Source organism: Cricetulus griseus, chromosome 6 (assembly GCF_003668045.3).
Source record: "Cricetulus griseus strain 17A/GY chromosome 6, alternate assembly CriGri-PICRH-1.0, whole genome shotgun sequence".
NCBI lineage: Eukaryota > Metazoa > Chordata > Mammalia > Rodentia > Cricetidae > Cricetulus > Cricetulus griseus.
In genome coordinates, this window is record NC_048599.1 from 27,600,134 (window position 1) to 27,607,169 (window position 7,036).

Here is a 7,036-nt window from a genome sequence, read left to right on the forward strand (position 1 = left end):
CATGTGACAAATGCATGGCCCTCAATTCCAGTCTTGGAAAAGCTTTATTGTAATATCATTGATATAAAACCCCCGTGTGTGTTTCACCGGTATTACCAAGAAAGTTTGGCACATACAAACCTCAATGAAGTTGTTATCAGGGGTGGAGGCTCTACTACCCATGGCTTCCACCAAAAACTAAAACAAAATCAGAAATGAATGGTGTCCTTGTTCCATTTTGTTGTTTTAATAAAGTACCCAATAAGTTTTAATAAAGTACCCAACAAAAATCACTTTGAGGAGGAGGGGGCTTGAGGGCTTCCTATTGAAGTTACAGTTTGTGATCCTGGGAAAAGCAAAGCAAGAACTTGAAGCAGGCAACCATACCCAAGTCAAAATAGAGAAAGGAAGACCTGCGTGCATGCTATTGCACTCAACAGCTCTGCTCTTCCATAGTGCAGGTCCCAAAACTAGGCTGCTGCTGCCCACTGTTAGTTAACATGAACAAGACTATCTCCCAGAGACAGGACCACAGGCCAACCTGCTCGAGACAATCTCTCATTGAGATGATTTTCTGAGGTGACTTAGATGTATCAAGTACAATGGGCAGTGGTGGTGCACGCCTTTAGTCCCAGCACTCAGGAGGCAGAAACAGGCAGATCTCCGTGAGATCGAGGCCAGCCTGGTCTACAGAGTGAGTTCCAGGACAAGTTCCAAATGCTACAAAGAAACCCTGTCTCAAAAAACAAAACAAAACAAAAAAAGAAAAAAAAACTGTATCAAAGTGGAGGAGACAGGTTTATTCAAGACCGGGGCTTGAGGAAGGTTAGCAGACACACCTCTCAGAAGCCCAGTGTCTGAAAGAGAAAACCTCGGAGGATTTTCTATTTGTTTATTCTTTGAGAATTTTGTACAGTATATGTTTATCATATTCTTTCAATCCCCTAAGTCTTCCCAGCTTTCTCTCCTTCCCTATCTACCCAAACCCCCCCTGCCCCCACTCCCTCATCTGTCTCTCTCTTTCTCTGTGTGTGTGTGTTTTTGTTTGGTTTTGGAGTGGGTTTTTGTTTGCTTTTCAAGACAGTGTTTCTTTGTGTAGCCTAAAGCACTGAATTTCAAGGGAGATTAACCAGGATGAAGCAGGAGCTTCCAAGTTAGGGCGAGTCAGTTTGGACAGAACAGTTAGCCATGGCATACGCTGGCTGAGCACTCAAAGATGTGCTTAATCTTTGCAGTGCTGGCATTAAATCCAGGCTTTCACATGCTTGGCAGGTGCATTACCTCTGAGCTGCACCCCAGCCTTGACCTGGATATCTGGGTGAGCCCCTCATTTAAGATGGAAGGGCACAAACTGATCTCAACACAATTACTGACTGACTTTAACATTCAGACAGCTGATGAGATAAGAAGCTGTTTGGGAGTTGTTTCAGTATGGTTTTTATTGCTGTAAAGAGACACCATGACCAAGGCAACTCTTACAAGGAAAACATTTAATTGGGGTGGGAGCATGGCAGCCTGAAGGCATACATGGTGCTAGAGTAGCTCTGAGTCCTGCATCTTTCAGGCAACAGGAAGGGAATGAGACACTAGGCAGTATCCTGAGCATAGAAAACTTCAAAGCCTGCCCCCAAAGTGACACACTTCCTCCAACAAGGCATACCCTCTTCAACAAAGCCACGCCTCCTAATAGTGCCACTCCCTATGAGCCTATGGGAACCAATTACATTCAAAGACCACAGGGGCATACTTTGAAAACCTATAGTCTACTAAATTAGAAAATCTAAAAGAAATGCATAAAGTTCTGAACACATGTAACCCACCAAAATTAAACCAAAAAATATAAATGGTATAATTGGGATGATGACAAACAATGGAATTGAACTGAAGTAGCAACAAAAACCATCTCAAGCACATACACACACACACACACACACACACACACACACACACACACACACACACACACAAGTGCTTTTTGTTCTTCTAGAGGACCTGAATTTTGTTCCCAGCACCCATGTCAGGCAGCTCAGAACAATAGTTCTCTGGTTCCAAGGAATGAGTGCCCTCTTCTGGCCTCTGTGCGCATCTGCACACAGCTTCTCTCTCTCTCTCTCTCTCTCTCTCTCTCTCTCTCTCTCTCTCATACACACACACACTGTATGCTATACATATATATGTGTACATATGTGCTATATATACACACATATGTTATATATATTAGTTAAATAAATGAACAAATTTTGTAGGTCATAGACTCAGCGGTGTTACCTGCTGAGTCTCTCATGTTAGGCAATGGAAAGTGGGGTCAGCGTCAGCAGTCCTGAAAAAGGTTCTCCCCATTTTAGCAGGTTATTGCATGGTCCTTGAGTAGAGAAACATCTACTCACTCCAGATAGGGAAGGCATTGTCAGACCAAAGGTGAAGCAGTCATGTTTCCATGGATCCATTTACAGGAGCATGGTCCAATCACAGGTAGCTGCATCAAAGAGAAGTGCCATCCTAGACAACCATTTGCCTCTGACACAATGGCACATGGTCTCTCTGGGAAGAGGAGGAGCCTCAGAACCCTAGGGAACCTCATTGCTCACTCTGAGAATTTTAATAAACCAAACTTGGGAAGATCGCCTGCGTCTTACTCCTGCTCTGCCTCAAGATGGCAGCTGCCATGTCCAGCCCTGATAATAACACGAGGTATGCTTCTTAAGAAAGAAAAAATGAAAAGTAAAAGACTGACTCCCTATAGTGCACCACGAACCAGCTAGTAACAAACGTCCTGGTGGACATCCTTAACAAAGTAAGTCTACAGTCTACAAAGTCACAAACATGGCTTCTGGGAAACCATCATAAACTGGCCGTGCCATACAGTCAGCAGAGTGTCATGGAGTGCTTCTAGCTGAAACAACCCTCACTTCCATGAGGGGCTCACCCAGATACCCAGGTCAAGGCTGGGGTGCAGCTCAGAGGTAAAGCACCTGCCAAGCATGTGAAAGCCTGGATTTAATGCCAGCACTGCAAAGATGTGTTTAAGCCTTACTCTGAGTGCTCAGCCAGCATATGCCATGGCTAACTGTTCTGTCCAAACTGACTCACCCTAACTTGGAAGCTCCTGCTTCATCCTGGTTAATCTCACTTGAAATTCCGTAAAGATGGGTGCTTTAGGCCATAACTTGGTGGCTCTGTCCCTTCTGCCCCTTGGCATGTCCCCATCCCTCAGGCGTGATGTTCTTGCCTCTGGCTTTGGCTTCCCTGTTCCTGTCTTCAGTGACCTTGAGTAACCCAGAATCTCCCATTATTGAGAATGGAACAGTAGAGAGGAGAAGCCATGAGAGACACCCGCTTTAAAGGGCAGAAATTTTCAAATGGACATCTGTGGGTAGATGGGGGACAGGTGTGAATTGAGGCCACTCCAGTGTTGCTCAAATCTGAAAGTATTTGTACCTAATATAAAAGCAGGGGCTAGAGAGATGGCTCAGTGGCTAAGAATGAATACTTCTCTTGCAGAGGACCCAGGTTCAGTTCCCAGCATTCATGTCAGGCTCACAGCTGCCTGTAATTCCAGTTCCAAAGGATTTGACACCTCTGAGCTCCTCAGGCACCACACATTTGTGCTCACACCACCGCCAGACATACACATATAAACAATTTAAAATAAATCTCAATACATATACACATGTAACATGTGTATATATAACATGGCATATATACACATATATGTCAAAATTTAAAAAGCAACCCCTAAAAATTAAAGAACCCAAATTAGCCAAGCATAGTCATACACATTTATAATTTGCATGGGGTAGGAGGACTGTAAGTTTGAGAGCAGCATGAGCTACATAATAAGACCCACTTTCAAAAACAATAGAAAGGAAACGAGGTGAGATGAAGATGGTAAATTCTATGTGGGTGTGGCCTTAGCCACACCCACACACATTGAAACTCTTTTCCATGGCTTGAAAGGGAGCTGTGGGGCAGCCTGTTAGTGAAACAGCCTGACGACAGCACTACAAACTGCTCTCCTGAGTCACATAAGCAGAGATAAGAAGTGTAAGGTTAAGTCAGAATTCTCCAATCCCAATTTGAACTCATAATTGGGGGAGGTGTTCTTTGAGACAGTCTCAGGCTGTGTGTGTGTGTGTGTGTGTGTGTGTGTGTGTGTGTGTGTGTGTGTGTGTGTGAGACAGACAGACAGACAGACAGACAGACAGACAGACAGACAGACAGACAGACACAGATGTTTCTGCTTCATCTGTGATGATTCTGGAAGCCATTAATGTTATTGCCCACATGTAATATATTTGAGGTTATAAAAACAATGTTTTGTCTGTCTGTCTGTCTGTCTGTCTGTCTCTGAGACAGGTGTAATGAGATATGGTGCCCTCTTCTGGCGTGCAGGCATATATAGAGGCAGAATGTTGTATACATAATAAATAAATAAATCTTTTTTAAAAAGGAAAGGAGGGAGGGAGGGAAGAAGAGAGGGAGGAAAGGAATAGCTAAGTGTAGGCGGATTTTTCTTTGGTCTGTCAGCTCACAAAAAAATGGCACAGAGAAAAAAATGGCACAGAGACTTATTATTAATTATAAAAGCTTGACCTATAGCTTAGGCTTGTCCCACTAGCTCTTATAACTTAAATTAACCCCTTTCTTTTAATCTACACTGTTTTATGAGGCTCAGTTACCTTTACTCTGTACTGCCCATCCTGCTTTCTCTCTGTCTGGCTGATGACTCCACCTTCCTTCCTCCCAGAGCTTTCTCTGATCAGAACTCCCTGCTATACCTCCTGCCTAGCTAATGGCCATTTAGCTTTTATTAAACCAATCACATTGACATATCTTACACAGTCTAATCAAATATCTCACTTTCCCCCCCCTTTTGTCTAAATAAAAAGGAAGGTTTTAACTCTAACACAGTAAAACTATAGACAATAAGAACAATTATCAGGTAAGAATTACATTCATAATGTCCAGTCCATTTGTATTTGACAAATTTAGAGAAAATACTCCATTATCCATTCTATCTTAGACCAAAGTTTTATGCCTAAGCCAGTTTTGTCATAACTTGTATTACCATCCTAAAAATCTTTTCAGATAACTTAAGCTTTTATGTTTTCAACCTTATAAACTTTACATCTCTTATGTAAGTTTTTTTCTGAATTTGGTAATGAGGAAAACATAACTATATATTCTTCAATCTCAGATACCCAAGAAGTCTAAAATATTATCTGAGTAAACAGGAATTGCAGAGCAAAAACTTCCAAAACTATGAAATGACAGAGACATCTGGCTGCCTGGACAGTCACTCCAAGGTTCCTCTGTAATGTTGGGGCATTGATCTTTGCCCTTCAGGTCTAGAATATCTGAAAGGCTTTTCTGTAAAGCAGGAATTTTTGAAGGACTGTCCCACCTTGTCTTGGCAAAATTTGGCAATCTTATTCCTTTGTGTTCTGCGTGTCCAGTTTGTACAGTATACTGTCAGAAGGTGACAGTTTCTTGTCCAAATGGCTAGCTTTGCCACAGTGAAAGCAAACTCCACATGGAGGTTCTTCAAAGTGTTTAAAAACCATCTATCTATTTAACCTTGAAAATATACCTAACATGACTAAGTTTGACTGTTATAGATGACTACTAATCTGTATGTCTTAATATCTTAAATACCTTCCAAAGACTAAATTTTTACAACCTTTTAAAATGAACTGCATAGACACAATACCTTAAACAAGAGTAAAAACACATATACAGTATAACAAAAATAATCTTAAATTTATATCCATACACAAAAGTCCATACCCATGTGAAGTATTTGAGGCTAGTGGTTGTTCAAAAGTGGACTCAACAATCCACCCGTTTATCCCATCATTTCTGTACTATCTCCCCATTTTCCCTTTAGGAAGAGACCTCTAAATCTAATCTCCTTTGTTTAGCTTTTTCCCTGACCATGGCCAGTAACATTTTGTAACCAGCTCCCCTAAACAATAACTAAGATCCATAATCCATCAAATGACCAAAATCCACCCACCCCACCTTCTGGGAATGTGGGTGTCATGTTCTCTAGACTGCTTCCTGTTGTGTAGGGTGATGGCATCTTGGGAATATTGAGATGATAATGGTCAAGTCCTGGAAAAACTAGCCATAACATTTGTGGTCAAGTCCCTGTGCATGGGAAAGCGCAAGGCTTATCTGCAGTCCTGGCTAGAATCATCTGTGAGTCTGGACTATCTAAGCTAGCAGTCTTGAAGCTGTTCTGGATGCAGAACTCTGAGGAAATGGCAACAGAGGCACTCTGAGAGGCTGGATCACCTGGGCCACCTGTTTTCATTGTTGTCTGTTCCCCTTGCTCTGAAAACACACAAACTTTTGAATCTGTATTTCGTATCTCTATTAACACAAATATGGGCTGTGCATTGTACACCAGCCAGCCAAAGATTATTTTTTGTTTTATGTTTGAGCAGGTAAAATATATGTCATCTGTCTTGTAGTTTCTACTTGTTTATTTTTTTATGTTGTTATCCAGGATTTTCAGGGGGTCTCCCCGATCAAACCTGATCTCTATTAACCTTGAATGAATTGATAACTTTTCATTTCTGTGGAAACAAAAGCATACTCTCTCCCCAAACATAACATTTTTTACTTCCATTTTTTAAAGTTAAAGCATTTTTAAGATATACGGTTAGTTTAACTTAGCAGTTTCCATAATCCTAGACTCTCAGGAGCTATTATTCACTCTTCATCAGTCAAAAAATTTAAGGTCAACAAGAGACACCATATAGGATCCAGACTCTCTGTGTATTTTCAACCTTTATGTAGCTTTTCCTTTTTATATTATTTTATTCTCTTTAAAGACTTTATTTTATTATTTATGGATTATTTTTTCTACTTCTGTCTATTTTTAAGCCTATCCATATTTTTTAAACACACTGTAATCTGTTTATAAGATTTTTTCCCATCTGGATCTGTCTTTACTGAGTATCTGCAGTGTTCATTCTCTGACCACATTAGACAAATCTCAAACTGCCATGACAGTCACCAGCAGATGGTGGCTGCACCTCTACACCACCAA